This window comes from Ambystoma mexicanum, chromosome 10, assembly GCF_040938575.1.
Source record: "Ambystoma mexicanum isolate Mex_15411 chromosome 10, UKY_AmexF1_1, whole genome shotgun sequence".
In the NCBI taxonomy this organism is placed as follows: Eukaryota; Metazoa; Chordata; class Amphibia; order Caudata; family Ambystomatidae; genus Ambystoma; species Ambystoma mexicanum.
In genome coordinates this window covers 1,577,722,803-1,577,744,027 of record NC_090932.1, presented here as the reverse complement: position 1 = coordinate 1,577,744,027, position 21,225 = coordinate 1,577,722,803, and the positions used below count along the sequence as shown (strand labels likewise).

Sequence of the window (21,225 nt, the reverse complement as noted above, 5' to 3'; positions counted from 1 at the left end):
TGTCTCCCTGCACCCCCACACCCCAGCAGTCAGGGGCACCCTCCACCAGGCCCCCACTCATGTCTTCCAACCCCCCACCCCCCAGCAGTCAGGGGCACCCTTCACCAGGCCCCCACTCATGTCCAACTCATGTCCCCCTGCACCCCCACCCCCCAGCAGTCAGGGGCACCCTCCACCAGGCCCCACTCATGTCCAACTCATGTCCCCCTGCACCCCCACCCCCAGCAGTCAGGGGCACCCTCCACCAGACCCCACTCATGTCCAACTCATGTCCCCCTCCACCCCCACCCCCCAGCAGTCAGGGGCACCCTCCACCAGGCCCCCACTCATGTCTCCCATCCCCCCCACCCCCCAGCAGTCAGGGGCACCCTCCACCAGGCCCCCACTCATGTCTCCCAGCACCCCCACCCCCCAGCATCCAGGGGCACCCTACACCAGGCCCCCACTCATGTCTCCCAGCACCCCCACCCCCAGCATCCAGGGGCACCCACCACCAGGCCCCACTCATGTCCAACTCATGTCCCCCTGCACCCTCACCCCCCAGCAGTCAGGGGCACCCTCCACCAGGCCCCCACTCATGTCTCCCACCCCCCCCCCCAGCAGTCAGTGGCACCCTTCACCAGGCCCCCACTCATGTCCAACTCATGTCCCCCTGCACCCCCACCCCCCAGCAGTCAGGGGTACCCTCCACCAGGCCCCCACTCATGTCTCCCACCCCCCAACCCCCAGCAGTCAGGGGCACCCTCCACCAGGCCCCCACTCATGTCCAACTCATGTCCCCCTGCACCCCCCCAGCAGTCAGGGGCACCCTCCACCAGGCCCCCACTCATGTCTAACACCCCCCCACCCCCAAGCAGTCAGGGGCGCCCTCCACCAGGCCCCCACTCATGTCTCCCAGCACCCCCACCCCCCAGCATCGAGGGGCACCCTCCACCAGGCCCCACTCATGTCTCCCAGCACCCCCACCCCCCAGCATCCAGGGGCACCCTCCACCAGGTCCCACTCATGTCCAACTCATGTCCCCCTGTATCCCCACCCCCCAGCAGTCAGGGGCACCCTCCAACAGGCCCCACTCATGTCCAACTCATGTCCCCCTGCACCCCCACCCCCCAGCAGTCAGGGGCACCCTCCACCAGGCCCCCACTCATGTCCAACTCATGTCTCCCTGCACCCCCACCCCCCAGCAGTCAGGGGCACCCTCCACCAGGCCCCCACTCATGTCTCCCACCCCGCCCCACCCCCCAGCAGTCAGGGGCACCCTCCACCAGGCCCCCACTCATGTCTCCCAGCACCCCCACCCCACAGCATCCAGGGGCACCCTCCACCAGGCCCCCACTCATGTCTCCCAGCACCCCCACCCCCCAGCATCCAGGGGCACCCTCCACCAGGCCCCACTCATGTCCAACTCATGTCCCCCTGCACCCCCACCCCCCAGCAGTCAGGGGCACCCTCCACCAGGCCCCCACTCATGTCTCCCACCCCCCCCCACCTCCAGCAGTCAGGGGCACCCTCCACCAGGCCCCCACTCATGTCTCCCAGCACCCCCACCCCCCAGCATCCAGGGGCACCCTCCACCAGGCCCCACTCATGTCCAACTCATGTCTCCCACCCCCCCACCTCCCAGCAGTCAGGGGCACCCTCCACCAGGCCCCCACTCATGTCTCCCACCCCCCCACCTCCAGCAGTCAGGGGCACCCTCCACCAGGCCCCCACTCATGTCTCCCAGCACCCCCACCCACCAGCATCCAGGGGCACCCTCCACCAGGCCCCCACTCATGTCTCCCAGCACCCCCACCCCCCAGCATCCAGGGGCACCCTCCACCAGGCCCCACTCATGTCCAACTCATGTCCCCCTGCACTCCCACCCCCCAGCAGTCAGGGGCACCCTCCACCAGGCCCCCACTCATGTTTCCCTGCACCCCCACCCCCCAGCAGTGTGATTTGCCTGGGTACGTGTATTATGGGTCCGCGTGAACTTCCACATGCGATATCAGCAGGGTACGTGTATTACGGGGTTCGCGTGAACTTCCACACGCGATATCAGCAGGGTACGTGTAACACGGGTTCGCGTGAACTTCCACATGCGACTGGGCCTGGGAGAGCGTGTTACGTGTATTCCTGGGGTGGGCGAGAATATTCACTCGCGACTGGGCCTGGGAGAGCGTGTTACGTGTATTCCTGGGGTGGGCGGGAAGATTTACACGGTCGTCTACAACGCGCCAAAAAAAAAGGTCCAATCCGGAAACACGTACGCCAGCATGAAGCAGGCGCACGTCCCGCGCAGCATAAAAGTGTGCGCAAACAACAAACAAGCTCCGACGCCAGGATGAATATACCGTTCCTAGCAGCAGTGGCCGTGGGATACCGCAGGAGGAGGAGGAGGATAGTCAGGGCCAGAATCTTCACACCCAGAACCAGCCTTTTTGGTATGCCTGATGACCAGGTGTATGGGAGGTACAGGTTTCTACCTCACATAATACTCGACCTGGTCAGTGAGTGGGAGGATGACCTCACATCACCCACCCTGTGCTCCCAAGCACTGAGCCCCCTGGAGAAGGTCCTCAATGTACTGCACTTCTTGGCTACTGGATCATTTCAGCGGACAAGTGCCATAGTGGGGGGGGTGTCACAGGCCACGCGGTCACGGTGCCTACACCAGGTGTTGGCCATATTCACTGCACGCCCATCAGTCCGCATGCACATATACCTGCCCAGAACACCTGCAGAAAGGCAGGCTGTCAGCCAGGATTTCTACAGGGTGGCACAATTCCCCAAAGCGCTAGATGCCATTGATTGCACCCATGTGGCTCTACATCCCCCCAGGGCATCTGAGCACATCTATCGAAACCGCAAGCACTGGCATTCCATCAATGTCCAGGTAGTATGTGATGCCAAGGGAATCATCACCTCAGTATATGCCAACTATCCAGGGTCCACCCACGACAGCTTCATTTACAGGATGTCAACCCTAAACCGGGACATGGAAGCTGGGCGGCATGGCGATGCATGGCTGCTTGGTGAGTATAAATGCCACAGCACACGCATGCATGACAGATACAGAGTAATGTCACTACCCCACTAATGATCCCCATCCCCACCTCCCCAGGGGACAGTGTCTACCCTCTGAGCACCCACACGATGACGCCAATTCGGAACCCCATCACGCCTCCCGAGGTAAGATACAACACAGCCCATATTGCAACCCGGGGCATAGTGGAGCGCACATTCGGAGTGCTCAAGTCACGCTTTCGCTCCCTTGACCGTTCTGGCGGGAAGCTGTTATACACTCCCCCAGTAGTGTGCAGGATCATAGTGGCAGCATGTGTCCTGCACAATGTTGCAACATGCCGAGGCCTGGCTGTGGACATGGTGGTGCCCCCACATCCCCAACCACATGCACGCCCGCTGCGCATGGGAGGGGAAAGGGCACGGGGTGAGGCAGCCCGTACGCAGCTGGTGGCTAATTACTTCACATAGAAATCACACCCCTGTGGAGTGCACACAGCCCTGGCACATGCCATCTGACAATCAATGATGACTCAATCTGACCATTCTGATGAATTAAGGGACAGTCAACTGTCAGAACCATAGCAGCCTGAGATTTTTCACCTGGAAGTGTCACAATGTGTGCATCCCTACCTACACAAACACCACCAATGCAGTGTCATCAAAAGACACACTTCTATGCAGCAAAAATGAATACCCACTTGCTAAATACAACATGAGAACAGTACCATGTCACCCAACCCCTCCCCGGCACCGCCACACAACACACCATGGCATGTCATGCTATGTGAGAGCAAACAAATTAATCCCCACAACATGACACAAGTGTCACAAACTACAGTGTCCCTAATGGAAACTGGCCATACATGAAATGCTCACAGTAATGCAGGACCAACAACACACATTACCAAATATTTACCAATAATACTAATCACCTACACAACCTCCAACCCACCATAAACATGACAGTACGGATTTAAAAAATTGGTAGTCTCACTACCTGATAATGCCAGCACTTCGAACACTTCCAACTCTACAGTGTTAGCGCCACGCAAAAGTGTAGGTGCACTGCTTACAACATGGACTCCATTTCCAAAGTAGACCGCCTTGTGAAGACATGAGAAATGGACCTGCAAATTAGGAGGATGAGATGGATGCAGAGGCACATATCAATACACCATGCAGTGTACAATACAACAACAATATGCACTAGGAATGTATACACAGTATTGACTACAGACTGCCCACACATCAAATGGGAGTCCAACGTCACTGTGTAAGTCAATGTCACTTGTCACCCTTTGCAAGCCCATGGAAACGGGAAGCAGGAGTGGTGTGTGTCACACAAACCCAAACATCTAAACCAAATTCAGGACAAGCCTACATGTGCCCAGCCACAATAGAGCGTATGCCCACGCGAGCCACACAAGGCAACACACTGTCCAAAAAATCAAAAATCAAAAATCAAAAATGGCCATGAATGGGCCAGGGGGGGTGGAGGAGGCTACCCAGGAGGTCAGAGGACGGGGTGCACACCAAAACCCACCTGTGTGGATCTTGCGGAAAAAAAACACCTCCATGGGCTCATGGCCTGCACGGCTACCCTATTGTGAGAGATTCAATGCTGTCGCTCTCCTCACCCTCTGCAGCTGCATCAGGAGGTGGTGGCACTATGGGAGGCAGCCCACGCAAAGCCCTATTCTGGTCCTCCATGGCAGCAAGCATGCGGGTGTGGAAGGTCTGGTTCTGGAGGATAATCGTGCGGAGGTCCCCATGCAACAACTCACGGGATGCCCGGACCTCCTCCCTAGTTGCCTGCATCTCAGCTGAGAGCGTACGTGTGAGCCGCTCCAGCTGCTGTTCTGTCCTCATGTCAGTTGAAGCCTCAAGCTCAACAAGAGTCACCCTGAGCTGACGGAGTTCCACCATCAGGGCTTCCCTGTGGCCCTGGGACTCAATAGAAATGGCTTCCCGCAGAGTCTCCAGTGTCGCCCGCCTGACGCCAACATGTCCTCCCTGTGTGACTGGCAAATGGAGTCTGTTGCCTGCTGTAGTTGTTCCATCAGCCTTTCTTGGGGGACAATGGAAGTGGCCACCCTATCCATGGCCTGAGCCATCATCTCAGATGATGCTGCCTGTTGGTTTGTCATACCGTATATGGATTGCTCCCATGCGGTATTGCCAGGTGGCGTTCGGCCACCGCGTCGGCGGGCACCACACCTGTCTGGGGCAAGGCGAACTGCGCCTTGCTGTGCCGGCACTGCCTGAGGCTGCAGGACTGCATTCCCCCTCTGATCTGCTGGCCCAGGAACAGGATCAGATGTTGCGGAGTGTGACCCTGCATCCGTAACCACCAATGGCGGACCTACCAACACTGACATACCCATTGAGGGTTCTACCCCTGGTGCAGATGGGTTGGACAGTACAGAATCCCTCCCAGAAACACTTACCTGTGACCGCACATAGGTCTCATCATCCGACTCAGCACCTGAATAGAGCTCGGGGGAGGTGCACCCAGAGGCACCCCTTGAGATGATGGTCTGCAGCAAGTGTGGGTTCTCACCCACCACCACACCACGTCCCTCACTGGTGCCCGGTCGGGCCTAAGACCCCTCCTGGGTCTGCACCATCTCCACAACCCCAGCAGTATCAAGTGCGTCATCCCCTGCAAAGACATGAAAGAAAAGAAATGGGAACAGGCATTAGCACCATGGCACACAATTAGGGCTGAGAAGCAACAGAAACAGTACTTCATTGACACATGTCCCACATGACTATAACCCTCCCATGCATGCACCGTAACTGCGTATGAAGGGGAGGCAAATGGCACACATTGATGACACCAAGATGGAAGACCAACACATTTGCTGCATGCTGGCTAGCAGTGCCATCAAACATTGGCCTGTGATTGGCATGTCCAATACACATACATGACACATGCCATCACACAGATGGCATGTACCATAGCCATGTCACACATGTGACAATAGAACTGAGAAATGCCTAGTGAAAGTGGTGGAATGCAAACAATCAGCCTGAATGAACACAGAATAATACGCAACTATGTTGTGGCAAGATGACACTTCAAGGGCAACTGGCGTGAGGTTGGGCTGAATGTCTACTGTTGCCAGAAGGGATACTGCAATACCCAAATCCTGGTGCGCAGAATGAATTGGATGAAGCACATGGGTGACCCAAACCACTCAGGCACACACACCCTCACCTGGCACTCAATCAGAAGCCCTCACACACGCACCATGCACATGGATGACACACACATGCATACGGACGTAGGTCCCAGCAACATACTCATGTGGAGTGAGTTCTATGTCCTCTGCTGGAGACCCACCTCCAGTCACTAGAGTTGCGGCATGACTTGAGGCCAGCTTTTTATTTGCCCTGCGCTTCAGGTCATTCCAGCGCTTGTAGCAATCATTAGCTGTGCGCCTCACGAATCCAAGGGCACTTATGAGGTCCGCGATGGTCTGCCAGTGTGCCTGACGTTGTGCAGGTGTGGTCTTGCATCCTGCAGTAATCACCATTTCGCTGTCATGTGCGGACACATACTCCACAAGTGCATCAAGTTCAGCCTGATTGAAGCTGGGCTTCCTTGGTGGGCTGGACTGTGTAGCCGTGTCTGGGGCATCAGCCTGTACTGGATGAGCACTCTTCCTCTTCCGCTTGGAAGGTGGTGGGGATCCTGAGTGTCCTACGCCGCTCTGGACACTAGGGGCAGGAGCAACGGTGAACTGTGGACTAGGAGTGTGGGAATGAACACTCACCATGGGACTTGGTGCAGGCATTAGCTGAAGTGTGATGTAGTCAGGGGGAACGTCAGCAGGATGGACTGGGACCGACACTTTCCTGGCTGAGAGACTCAGAGCTGGGGTGGATGGAGCCGCAGCGGCCCCTGCAGCCTCCCCACCCTGCCTACTTGGGGCAGCAGATGACATAGCTGCCCCTGATCCACGTGGCCTGGTGACATCATCATGCACCGCCACACGTGGCCTAGACCTGCTGACCTGACCCAGTGCCAGGTCTGGTGGCACAATGGGCTGGTCCAACAAGAGCTGAGCAGGGATGATGTCAGCCACATTACCCTCAACCAGGGGGGGGGCATGGGTGTCCCTGACTGGTCACCCACACATGGGGGGGCTAGGGGCACCCTGCAAGTCCCGGCCACGTCCCCTACCGTATCCACCACAGCCACCTCTTGTGGTTCGGCCACCTTTGCCACCCTTACCGCATGCTCGCCTCCCAACCATGGCACTGATGTTGTTGTGCGTATGGGAGTTGCAGTAAACTATTGTCCTGGGCAATTGGGGGTCAAAGGGGTAGGGTACTAGATGGAATTCGTACCTTAGTGCTCTAGCAAGGCTGTATGTGACCCCTGGGGGAAGATGACGGGTCACGCAACGCACAGGCACCCCAAAAAAGGGAGATAATGTGCACGCAACCCCTCCTAGACCACGTGCGTGGAAAAATAAACCTGCACTACGCTGTGGCACCCAGAAACACAAATACGTGCTGTGTCACACGCAGCCTAGACTGACCTCTGAAGCACAGATGTTAAATACGTGCGCGACTCACCGTCTGCCAGGAAAGATCGCGTGAAAAATACGCGCGTGTGCGCGTTGGCAACGCCCACACCAAAAGAAGAATTGTACGCTGTCTGAGGAGACAGAACAACAGAAGAAGTGAACGCTGTTTGAGGAAACAGGCCCAGGAAAAAGACAAAAAGAGAAAAAGCTGTCAGAGGTAACAGGGAGTACGAACTTGGAACGTCGTGAAGTGAATCGCGTGTGAACCGACAAGAAGTACAGATTTCACCCACTCGCTCTCCACGAAAAGCATGTACAAGGAAATGGCATTCTACACGTACCTTTTAAACATGCCCACACGTCCAGCGTCGCTTCCGCGTGTACGCGCTAAGGCCTTATCCTCCAATTACACGAGCTGACACTCTGACGTGCAGTCATAGGGAAATGCCCGCGCACGCACGTCACAGACGCGCATACGCGCTGAGGCCATTTCCACCAATTGCACGCTATGACACTCTGACGTGCTTATTTTTTCTACGCGCCATGGAAAATGCACGTGCGCGTAACGTCATAGACGCGACTACACGCTGGGGGCCTTTGGGGCAATTAATTCGCGTACGTGTGCTGACGCGCTAAGGCACTTTCCTCGAATTACACGCAGACGTGCTTGATTTTCACATGCCAAATCACTCCGTATCAAGCTGGCCACGCGTAAGCACACGGAAGACCACGCTCCTGCCTTGAAGGCCGAATTACTGCCCCCCAGAGCCCAGAGCACGCTCCCACCTGCCATCTGCTGCTGCCTGATTGCCTACTGCCCACGTGCCCTGCCATTTGCTGCCTGCACATCAGCCAGGGGTGCTGTTGCTGTGACCACCCCTGCTGGAACCGAAGACTCCTGACTGGGATTCCATCGCTCCACAGACCAGCCCCAGGACTCAGTTGCCCACCCACTGCTGCCTCTGGGGTTGTCATGTCGGGCACTGCAACATCTGGCACCACTGGCAACCCCCGGCCGGAGAGGCAGAGGGGCACCAGATTCACTGCCACCGAAGTTGGTGTCCTGGTGGAGCAAGTCCTGGGGCAGTATGATGCCCTCTTCGGACGTTTGCGCGCCGACAAGGAAGAACGGACTCAGATCTGGACGGACATTGTGACTGCCATCAACGCGGAGGGGGTGGCAGTCCGACTATTCCATCATGTCAAGAAGCGCTGGGAGGATTTCAGGTCCAGGACCATCAACAAGGCTTGGCGCCTCTTGAAGGCAGCGAATGCTAAGGGGCGCTGGGGCCACTTGTCGGACGATCAGATGAGGGTCCTGGAACGCATATCCCCAGCGCTCCACGTCCAGGTCCTTGAGAGGCAGACCCGTCTGGAGTCGAGCGGTAAGTGTACATGCATCCTGATTGTAAGCTGTGTGTGTGGTGGTGTGCCAGTAGTGTGCAGGTTGCACATGTGTTTTTATGGGGCCAAGTATGGGGGGGTGTACAGGGCCGTGAGGCTAACACATGCGAGGGCTCAAATGTGTGAGACATGGATGGTGCTTGTGTGTGTAGGCTTGCATGTCAAATGCAGATGTGTGGGCACACATGTTTGGATGAATGTGTATGTAAGTAGGCATGTTCGTGATGTCACACATGAATGTTGGTTTCAGCTGCATGTATCAGCACTGTGTACATGTGCATGTGTGTGTATTTGACAAGGGTGCAACAGTGATGCAACATGGATGCATGTGACAGCGGGATGTGGAAGGCTGATTGGCAGATGTGACATGGATGCCAATCTGAACACTGCGACAGTTGGCAGAGGTGTACACATGCATGCAAGTGTGGTGGTGTGTGTGCATGTGTAGTGCACTCCCTGTGTTGCATGTGATGTCTGGCTCACCTGTGTCTGCTCATGCTGTTGTATGTGTATGGATGGTGCTGGCTGTTGCAATATGGCTGTGTATGGCTCATGTGTGCGAGTTGAAATGACATGTGTGTTGGCGAATGTGATGCCATGTCTGAGGTTTCAAAATGCCACTCACGTACAACTGTCATGTGTGTATGTGTCCATTGTACAGTGCCCTGATGCCTGTGTTTTATTTCTCCCTGTCTGCAGCGTCAACTGATGAAGAGGGCGGAGAAGGTGCTGTGGAGCACAGCGGAAGGGATTGCACCGCCAGCCGGAGACGCAAGGCCCGGCTCCCCTTCCAGGTTGTCATCTCGTCGGGGAGTGAGGAGTCCGGTGCCGCGTCCCAGGCCGTAGCTGCCGGGGGGAGGTCCAAGAGGCGGAGGTCGGAGTTGGACTCCTCGGCAGCAGAAGGGGCAGCTGGGACCACATAGGGCCCAACGGGGGAAGATGGCACGGAGTCATCCAGGTTGGTGGGGTGTTTGGTGGAGGAGGAGGCCGTGCAAGCAACAGAGACGGGGTCTGGAGGTGGGGATTCCACTGGTGCTAGTGGTGCAGTGCAGGACCAGGGACAGGAGGCAGCACAGGCCGCTGCGGAGGTACCTGTGTGCAATCCTGTCCCTGATCCTGTCACTGCATCATCTTGCGCCAGCAGGGATGCCTACGTCCAGACCCGTTTTCAGGCAGGGGATGAGCTTACAACAACTGGCCTTTCTCTGCCTGCGGACGTGGCTATCCAGGTACGGGTTGAGCCTGTCCTGACTGGTGTGGCGTTGCGTCAACGGGCCATGCGAGGTGACCTGCAGTCTTTTCATGAGGAGACTGCACGTCATCTTGAATGGCTCGTTGACCGCGTCGGCCTACTGGGACAGGTCACCCAGGCCGGATTCCTCCGTTTGCTGGAGCTTGTTCCAACCCCCTCCTCAACTGAACACCCTATGCGCCAGTCGTCCTCCGTGCCATCTTTCCACCCATTTGTCACCTGGGTGCCCTGTGGAGCTGCCTCTGACGGTGCGGCCAGGGTGGTGGAGGACACATCCTTGCCACAGTCGGGAGTCGGACGTCCAGCAGGGGTGGCCACATCAACGACTGCACCCCAGCCGGTGGAGGATGTGCAGGCAGCAGAAGCCAGGGCACGGGCACAGGCACAGCAGCAGCAGCAACGAGGTGGGAGCCATGATGGCTCGGGGCCTTCGACATCGGAGGGGCAGGCATCGACCGGAGGGCAGGAGGACCCAGGACGGGAAGTGTCTTCCGTGTGGCAGTGGTTGGGCCACGCCATAGATGCGGAGTGGCAGCGGGCGGAAGAGGCACAGCACACCATGGTCAGGGCGGAGGCGGAGGCGCCCCTGAGGCGGGCCGAGTGCCTCGAGGCAATCCGCAGGGAGTTGGAGAAAAACATGTCGTCGGCCCTGCGGACCCTCGGGGCCATGGAGGAGGACCGCCTCCGGGACATTGAGCAGGAGTTCGATGATGCCCTGGCCCGGAACATCCCGAAGTGAGCCGTCGGACTAGCCCGCTGCCCTTGTAAATAGTTATGTAGTTAGTGTTAGTGTTTCCTTTGTTTTTTTTACCTTTTGGACAATGGACCACATTTTTTTATATATTTGTTTAATTAGTTAGTATTATTAGATAGGTTTCATTGCTTCTGTTGGGATCATGGACCCTGGATTGGTTAAGCTGTATATAGTTGACAGTTGGATTTTTTTTTTTATTTGGAATTTACCCATGGAGCAATGGTTTTCGGTTTTGATTTTCCTTTGGATTTACTTTTTTGAACTGTAACTTTGGACACCTTTCCTTTGGATTATGATTTGTGGTTTTACATTATTTTACGGACATGCTGCTTTTTGTTTTTAATTCCCATTGTCGTTTGTTTATTTTTGAATCCATTTATGTTGCTTTTAATAAATTTTCTTCATCAAACTTCAATGTGTAGTAGCATCTCATTGGTTTCGTGCATGTCATGATATGGGTTTTGACATTCACTGACACCCATTGTGTGTATGTGAGGGACATGTGTTCATTTATATACTTGCCATTGGGGTTGTATCATGTAATTGGCATTTCTAAGTGGGTGGATGCAATACTTGGGTGGGTGTTTGGGATGTGGAGGCAGCCGATAAGGGCCAGGGATCTAGATTCTGATGACGTGGTGGCTGGGGGACATGAGTCGGGGCCTGGTGGAGGGTGCCCCTGCACTACTGGGGGGTGGGGGTGCTGGGAGACATGAGTGGGGGTATGGTGGAGGGGGCCCTGCACTGCTGGGGGGTGGGGGTGCTGGGAGACATGAGTGGGGGCCTGGTGGAGGGTGCCCTACACTGCTGGGGGGTGGGAGTGCTGGGAGACATGAGTGGGGGCATGGTGGAGAGTGCCCTGCACTGCTGGGGGGGTGCTGGGAGACATGAGTGGGGGCATGGTGGAGGGTGCCCTGCACTGCTGGGGGGTGGGGGTGCTGGGAGACATGAGTGGGGGCATGGTGGAGGGTGCCCTGCACTGCGGGGGGGATGGGGGTGCTGGGAGATATGAGTTGGACATGAGTGGGGGCCTGGTGGAGGGTGCCCCTGCACTGCTGGGGGGTGGGGGTGCTGGGAGACATGAGTGGGGGCCTGGTGGAGGGTGCCCCTGGATGCTGGGGGGGGTGCAGAGGGACATGAGTTGGACATGAGTGGGGGCCTGCTGGCAGGTGCCCCACAGTGCTGGGGGGTGGGGGTGCTGGGAGACATGAGTGGGGGCATGGTGGAGGGTGCCCTGCACTGCTGGGGGATGGGGGTGCAGGGAGACATGAGTGGGGGCCTGGTGGAGGGTGGCCTGCACTGCTGGGGGGTGGGGGTGCTGGGAGACATGAGTGGGGGCCTGGTGGAGGGTGCCCCTGCACTGCTGGGGTGGTGGGGGTGCATGGGGACATGAGTTAGACATGAGCGGGGGCCTGGTGGAGGGTGCCCCTGCACTGCTGGGGGGTGGGGTTGCAGGGAGACATGAGTGGGGGCCTGGTGGAGGGTGCCCTGCACTGCTGGGGGGTGGGGGTGCTGGGAGACATGAGTGGGGGCCTGGTGGAGGGTGCCCTGCACTGCTGGGGGGGTGGGGGTGCTGGGAGACATGAGTGGGGGCCTGGTGGAGGGTACCCTGCACTGCTGGGGGGTGGGGGTGCTGGGAGACATGAGTGGGGGCATGGTGGAGGGTGCCCTGCACTGCTGGGGGGTGGGGGTGTGGGTGCTGGGAGACATGAGTGGGGGCATGGTGGAGGGTGCCCTGCACTGCGGGGGGTGGGGGGGGTGCTGGGAGACATGAGTTGGACATGAGTGGGGGCCTGGTGGAGGGTGCCCCTGGATGTTGGGGGGGTGCAGGGGGACATGAGTTGGACATGAGTGGGGGCCTGGTGGAGGGTGCCCCTGGATGATGGGGTTTGGGGGTGCAGGGGGACATGAGTTGGACATGAGTGGGGGCCTGGTGGAGGGTGCCCCTGCACTGCTGGGGGTTGGGGGTGCTGGGAGACATGAGTGGGGGCATGGTGGAGGGTGCCATGCACTGCGGGGGGGGGGGTGCTGGGATGAGTTGGATATGAGTGGGGGCCTGGTGGAGGGTGCCCCTGCACTGCTGGGGGGTGGGGGTGCTGGGAGACATGAGTGGGGGCCTGGTGGAGGGTGCCCCTGGATGCTGGGGGGGTGGAGGGGAACATGAGTTGGACATGAGTGGGGGCCTGATGGCAGGTGCCCCACAGTGCTGGGGGGTGAGGGTGCTGGGAGACATGCGTTGTTGATCAGTAGTGCAAGGTGACATGTGGCTGGGATGGGGGGCATGCCCATGGTGGATGGGCTGCCTGCGGGACATGAGCAGGGGTGCAGGGTAGTCCCCTGTGGTGTGGGCTGCCTCCAGGGGCCGTGGAGGGTGTAGAGGGAACACCTGGGAGGACCCACACGGCCAATTCACATGTAGTACTCCCCGCGCACCCTTGAAATACACGTACCCTGCTGAATTCGCGTGTGAAACTTCCTGCGCACCCCTGAAATACACGGACCCTGCTGAATTCGCGTGTGAAACTTCCCACACACCCCTGGAATACACGTACCCAGGACGATCGCGTGTGGAACTTCCCGCCCACCCCTGAAAGACACGTACCCTGCTAAATGTGCATGTGAAACTTCACGCGCACCCCTGAAATACACATGCCCTGATGGAATCGCGTGTGAAACTTCCCACGCACCCCTGAAATACACGTACCCAGGACTATCGCATGTGGAACTTCGCGCTCAACCCTGAAATACACGTACCCTGCTGAATTCGCGTGTGAAACTTCCTGCGCACCCCTGAAATACCCCTGCCCTGATGGAATCGCGTGGGAAACTTCCCGCGCACCCCTGAAAGACACGTACCCTGCTGAATTAGCGTGTGAAACTTCACGCGCACCCCTGAAATACACGTGCCCTGATGGAATCGCGTGTGAAGTTTCCCGCGCATACCTGAAATACACGTACCCTGCTGAATTTGCGTGTGATACTTCCCGCGCACCCCTGGAATACACGTACCCAGGACTATCGCGTGTGGAACTTCCCGCTCAACCCTGAAATACACGTACCCTGCTGAATTTGCGTGTGAAACTTCCCGCGCACCCCTGAAATACACGTACCCTGCTGAATTTGTGTGTGAAACTTCCCACGCACCCCTGGAACACACGTACCCAGGACAATCGCGTGTGGAACTTCCCGCGCACCCCTGAAATACACATTCCCCGCTTGGCGTTTGCTCTTTGGCAGCCCTGTGAACTGGTCCACGGTTAGCGCAGACATTTGCGATGAATTGGGGATTTTGATGGCTTTTCCTTGCGCGAGGGCATTCTTGGGGCCGTAACTGGCACTGCTGCAGGGTCGCTGCGCCACTCTGCGCCACGGCTGGTTTTGAAGGCTAAAATCCATGAATACGCTGTGCGATGAAATGGATTTTATCGCACGCGGCTGGCGCAGTGTATCGCACGGGGACACTGTGCGCCAGCCGCGTGCGCCACTTTTGTGCAAAATTCTATGAATTACCCTGTAAGGATTTATACAGACAACTGAAAGATTTACCACAGGGAATATGCTCACAGATACAGTTTAAACACAGATTCTTCTACGGGAAGGTGACTGAAATGCACTGGCAATTTGGAGTTTTCAATGGGGTAAACATTGGGTGCAATGCTACAGAAATGAAGGGCTTATGCAATTTGGGGCTGGGGTTATTTGTTACTTACACAGTAAGCCTTGGTCTGGGATTCTGGAAAGCCAGCTGGATCACAGGACACTCTGGACAGCTAGGCAAGGGGTTTGGTCACTGCAGTCTGCCTTGGTTTGGGATTCAGGAAAGCCAACTGGATCTCAGGACACTCTGGACAGCTAGGCAAGGCGTCTGGTCACTGCAATCTGCCTGCACCTTCTCTCCATCACCCTTCTCCTGTCTCCCCAGATTGTGTGCCCCCTGACCTAGTACAGTCCTCCTTATATAGCACAAATGACATCACTCACTTTACAATCTATGGGGAGTACTCTGTAATTCCCCCTACTGCTCGGATAGGATAGGTTACCATTCCTCCAGGGGAGAGAGCACCATCTGTCTGGTTGCCGTTATTACTATTCTTTGTTCTCTTGGCCACTTTTTCACAAAAAACAGTTTTGTCTCATAACTTCATAATTCTACAAGCCCCCGCTATATGCATAAGATAAGTGTTTTTAATTGGTCATAGGGAATTAGATAATCCAAGCGCTAAATCTGTACAATGTAGCATGGCCGGTGGCACATTTCTGTCCTTATCGCAACATGTATAACAGTTATGACTCTGCAAATGATCAAGCATGTTCCTAATTTCACCTTACATCTTTCCATCAAATCTCATAATTGTCACATGTTCCAAGCAGCCAGAAACTAGTCTTGACTGGCCCTTTCAGTCCCCATAGTCCCAGGAAAAGGCACTTTTGCTCTTATAACCACCTGGAAACTACATTAAAAAACTCATCAGAAAATTGATTCATCATTCTAATTGCTGCACAAATGCCTACAGATGGAATCAGTCCTTTAATGCCAATTGGGAGGATCTGCCCCCCCTCTGTCAGAGGGGCACTTCATCCACCACAGCCAGTGTCCAGAGATTTGTATGACCCCCCTTTGAAGTTGTCAGTTTGTTCTTGGTACTGGGTGCAGAAAGGAGCTCATACCTCCCCGTCAAGTTTTAGCCATACTTGCTTTCTTTGAAACCCTGAGCCCCTGCCTTCAAGTCTGGCAGAGCAGGGAATGATGTCGCCCTCAGTAGCATCACATGTAATTGTGGGATGGTTCACTAGTAGGTGCAAATTCCAGTGGGAAGCAGGGCTTTCTATTGAGAAGTTTCTTGCTTGTGCCCAAACTGTTTTTTCCAGTATTCTGGGCCTCTTCAAAGGTGACTGTAGTCTTGTGGGTGGAAACATAATGTACATTGCTTAGTCAACCCTCCCACAGCATATTTCCCTGACATTTCTGTGCGAGCAGAGCTATCCTTTCATTGTGGCTTCTTAAAGTAATTTCTCTTTTTTTTACGCATGTGCAATCCATTTTTACCATCTAATGTTTGCAATCCTATCTTGTAGGTCAGGGGATTCTTTAATTTCTTCTTTTTGAGTGAGTTTGAATTTGCTGTTGGTCCATTGACAGTGATGGGTAGGCCCCCATCCACACAGTTCTCTGTTTTGACATGAATAAAAGAAAAAGCCAACCCATTTTTCGTTGGCAATATTTTAAAGGGCAGCTGTTCAAATGAAATGGAAAGCAAAAGCCATGTCTGGTTGTAGGATAGAAATTCTTGCCCCGCATATGAATTAAAGATACTACAAGGCCGGGCCGTTTTCTGCATGCAGTGCATAACTTTATGTCATTAAGATGGAATAAAAGCAAAGCGGGCCATTTTTGGGTTGCAGTGTTGAAATGCTTGCCATTGATGTGACAGGGAAAGCATGGCCGTTTTTGGTGGCAATGTTAAAAGGCTGCTTTTCAGGTGAAAGGGATTTCTGTGTAGGGCCTTTAAATGCCCCCCACACAATGATTGGTGCATTGGGAGTGTATGCTGCTCAAAATGGTTTTACGGTAAACATATCAAAAAGCAAAGTTATGATATTTGCAGCTAATCCAAGGAAGAGATGCTGCCCTGTATGGTCACTGAATGGTGTACCATTAGAGATTGTCACGTGTTACAAATATCTTGGTATTTGTGTGGATAATGCTCTTAAATGGAAAACACATTGAATGGAACTAAAGCTAAATGCTTAGTTATGGCTAACATTATTAGCACATTTATAGGGAAGAATGGTGAATTTTCAGTGCAGACAGTGATACTGCTGCATACTGCAAAAATAGTATTTTGGCTCAATTTGAAACTGCTTGACAACAATACTATGATCGTCAAATTCATTGAAGCATTTCAATACTTGGAGAATTATATGAATTTGGGCACGATTGGCAGAATATGCACACTATACAGCAAATGGTGGTCTGGATTGAATAGCCTGGAGAGGAACATATTGGTTCTAACCATTAAAAGTAGACTGAAATGTAAGTCACATAGATTTAGCTAAATTATATAATACGATATGGCATTTATAGCGTGCCTATACACAAGTGTTTCGAGGCGTGATGATGCAAGGGAGGGGGGAAAAGAGGGGAGACAGAGACAATGATCCTACTGGTGTCATTCAGATCACGCAAGTGCATGGGAAGGGGGAGGAGTAAGTGCAGTACATGGGAAAAACAATAACAAAAAGTAAAAATATGGAGTGAGAGTCATCTCGTTCAGTTAGCCTCTAAGCTAAATAGCGGTCCCTTTATCACCCATCTTCAAGAGCGGTGATCCAGGCCAGCATATGTTGTAGCATTTCCTAACTGTAATGTGATTACACAATATTTACTTCTAAAATTGTATTTTAGTGATGTGCTGGAGATCAAGGGGGATATATGGGGTTGCCCCGAGCAGAACGACTTTGCAGAATATGTGGTGACAATGTTGTCGAAACTCTGGAGCATATTATGTTTGACTGTGATGGCCGGAGCATACGAAGAGAGACATAACTGAAGATGTTTAATAACGAAATTAATTGCTCTGAATTGGCTCCGTTATGGTCGTTATTTATGGATGGGAATAACGCAAATGTATTTATTTTATGGTTACATTTTATTGGAAATGCAAAGATTTGCGATTTTATGAAATTGAGATGATGTTCTCTGTTTTAGCCATGCAGCTTTCTTGTATGGTATTGTTAGTGATTATAGTGTTTTAAATGTATAATTGTAAGTATGTGTTTTATCTATTTTATCTTCTTATACATTTTAATATTGTGTTATTTTATGATGTTTTATGTCATGTATACAAAGCATAATTGCTGTAAGTATATTAAACTAAATAAATAAATTAAATTAAATATTAACCCTTTAATAAAACCAAAACATGCATTATCTTCAATCTGCTTTGCCACCACTCTTAATTGTCTCACCCAGTTGCCACTCTTTCCAGAGTCCGGATTTAGCCTCAGTATTTGCCGAAGGGCAGGAAAGCACAGAAGGGTGGGAGGTGAAACAGGAAGTGTTTGTCCCAAATCCTCTTAGATGTAAATAGAATATACTATGAAGAACAAACTTGCAATAGCATAACACAACGTAAGGATGATGCATGCAATGAGGGTGTACCAAGCAAATAAACAGACTATCCAAGTGGAATTAGGTTCATATTGCTTTTATCAGTAGCTTATAAATTGTGAGTAGGTAGAACACTGTTACACCCGATTTTCAGGTTTTATCACGCTCTAGGGAAAGAATCTATGAAAATAAATTATAGATCATTCAACTCTTCACTATGGCTCATCTTGAGGGTAGGATGGAGCACCCTGCCCACTACCTACACTTATACAAACTCCTGTTGAGGAGGGCCCAATTTACCACAATAGCAGAAAGAACAATACTCAATAATTTGGCACTCAAAGTGCACAATGAAACGCAGCCTTATTCAAAACACAGAATAGTGGTCAGGTCAGCATACAATTAGCTCTGGTTCTTACAATGAGTGTGAGTGGTTTTTAAGCCAGTTACATGTCGACAATGATGTCATATTACAATACTGATTACAAAACCTAGGAACATTTAGGATTGGTTAACATTGTAGGTTACATATGGAGTGTACAGGTGTTGCTTCTATGATTGGGTTACACATATCTGATAGCCCCTCCTGGGCCCCTTTCAAATACTACTTTTGTTACCACATCATTATAACTACACTTGATTTATTGGCTCTGTTCATTATAGGCGGTGTGGCAAGAGAGATTTTTATTGGTTGGCCATTTACTCACCAACCTTGGACACTCTGACAAAACGTCAAGAGATAATGGAGACATATGGTGGGAGGAGAGAAGCCCGTGGTCTGGAATAATTCCAATTAAAATTGTTCCCATTATTCCCAGGCCATGTGTTTTATCGGATTCCTTTCATCTCATGTCTGTGTGCATTCTAGGTAGTTTGGCAGGTGTCTTCTCTGCTCATACTGAATAACTAATGTTATTCATGTCTTAGTTACGTGTTAGGGGCTGTGTTGGAAAATTACTTTCTCCTATTTATTGATTTTTTAGCTATTTCTAAGTGCATGTTGTATTCTTTATGGCTTCTTGGGACACTGAACTGGATGGTCTCCAGCCAGCCCTCTGACTGGGAGATTTCCAAACAGACCTTTTAAGATGAGTAGCAGTACCCTCGAGATAGATGGGGATGCAGATTCATACTCATTCATCAAATAACTATGACAACTCAATAGTTTGGCAAAGAGCGTCAGTTGAATGACAAGTACTTAAAACGGGGAGTACAACGGACATCAGCAACCGCTCGATCTTCTCGCTCTCTTCACTTTTAGAAAAAACAAAGTATTTATAGCAATAATTCATCATTGCTGACATCATTCTATATGGAATTTCATAAAAACCTAACATGCAACGTGGTTGGTTATAGGAAGGTAACTTTAACATAGGGACTATATCTGTATGTGGTAACGGGGAGAGGGGATAGGATAATCAATGTCAGGTGGGGCAACTAAGTCATCCCTTCAAAATGGCCACTTTGAACGCCACTAAAAGTACGACGTCCCATTGGCTCTACTCACTATAGGACCCTAGATAACATGGTCCACTATGATTGGGTTGGCATCAACCCCACTCATACTTTTCCACCTACGTCTAGCAGCATGCAGAAAGAACATCCAGGTGCAGAGGAGCTCGCCTTCACCCCAGCTCCCCACCAATTATGTTACAATCAATCATCACTTCAATAGCCATGTGTCAATTACTGCTTTGTATTTTGGCCTTGAGTCTGCTCTGTAGTCCTGAGAACCTTTAAGGAGTATGGGCATGGTGGAGATCCATGCGTAGGTGTGAAAGTCTCACTCTTCTAGCCTGCCTTGTTACGTGACTGGACACCGTGCAATCAGTTTTCTCTGTGTCTTTTTGTATATTTGATTTGTTTCTACCAGTTCGCCACCATCTGTGGCTTATCTTGACCTTCCTGAACAGGATCTTTTGTTCTTTTCTCCTTAATTGTATCCAATGTCGGCCTTTTCCAGCCAGATAACACCTCAGCATCTTGGCATGATCATCCTTAGCTGGGTTTAGTTCTGCCTTGATTCTCGATTTCTTTCTGCAACATACACCTTTTTGAGGCCTGTAGTAACCTTTTGTTCAATTCTGCTCATGTGCGTAGTGGAATTATACTTATATATAAAGTACTTTAGAGGTATATACTTGTACATGTTGGCACTTGCCACATGCTATTTACTATTAAGCATAAGCAAGCTTCACGATTTCTTTGCTCCTTGCGGTTATTTGCATCTGTACATGTTTAAACTGACTGAATATATTCATCATGTATGTGGCATGAGTTTCTTCATTTTAGCATCAGTTTCTTCATCGCGGGGTCAAAATGTCTTTTATCCATAGTATCTCATCTTTTATAGGCATTCTCAGGTCATCATATCTTTTATATGTGTGTCACTCTGAGTCCTCATGATGTCACCATTCATCTTCCTTCATTATCTTCTTGCTTCTTCGGGTATTCCCTTCTGACAACCGTCATATTGTCTCAACAGTGAATATGGCTTTCTCAATGTATTCCTTACTGTCCATGTTTTCCTAGGTGTCGGTAATTCAATAGGTGCAGTTATTCTGATGGGTACTGGGCAGAGCCCATGTGCTGCTCTCTGCTGGTTTATTTGTTCATCATACGTCACATATTTTAGTGTGAAAGTACCGGGCACAACGAAGGGGGCAACTGGAGTGGGGGCAATACTTGACACTTCCTCTTCAACACGCTTCAACTATTCCCTCTGTAGCCATTTGGCATACTATTATCGTGCACCTGGACATAAATGACTGTCTGTGCTCCTACTAATTCACTTAACTTGGAAGGCTACTGCTTCGTCTCCTGGGAACTGTTATCTCATCTCTGCGTTCTGTACGTCCACAACTCTGTTATGTGCCTGGCATTGGTGTGTACTACAACTGCTGCATGGGCAGCTTCATAGCTTCTAAAATAAATGTGTTTTTGTAAATTCAGCATCTCATCTGAGACCTTGCTAACTTCTAGACCTGCTGTGACCTCTGTGTGGGTAAAATGGCTGTACTCTTGCGCTTCTCCGCTCCATGTTGGCAACCTATAGTCGGGTCTGATCATATTACATTGACCGTGTGCATCTGCCATATGTAGGGTTCTCTGCATATGATTCTGCATCTAACCTGCCTACAATTTCATCTTCACTATC

At 52.3% G+C, this 21,225-nt stretch overlaps 1 protein-coding gene across 2 annotated transcripts in view; it reads left to right on the top strand.

Annotated features, from left to right (window-relative positions):
* The window catches only part of LOC138492616 (solute carrier family 2, facilitated glucose transporter member 11-like), a 458,430-nt gene that overhangs the window by 8,111 nt on the left and 429,094 nt on the right, over positions 1-21,225 (top strand). The window lies entirely within an intron of this gene.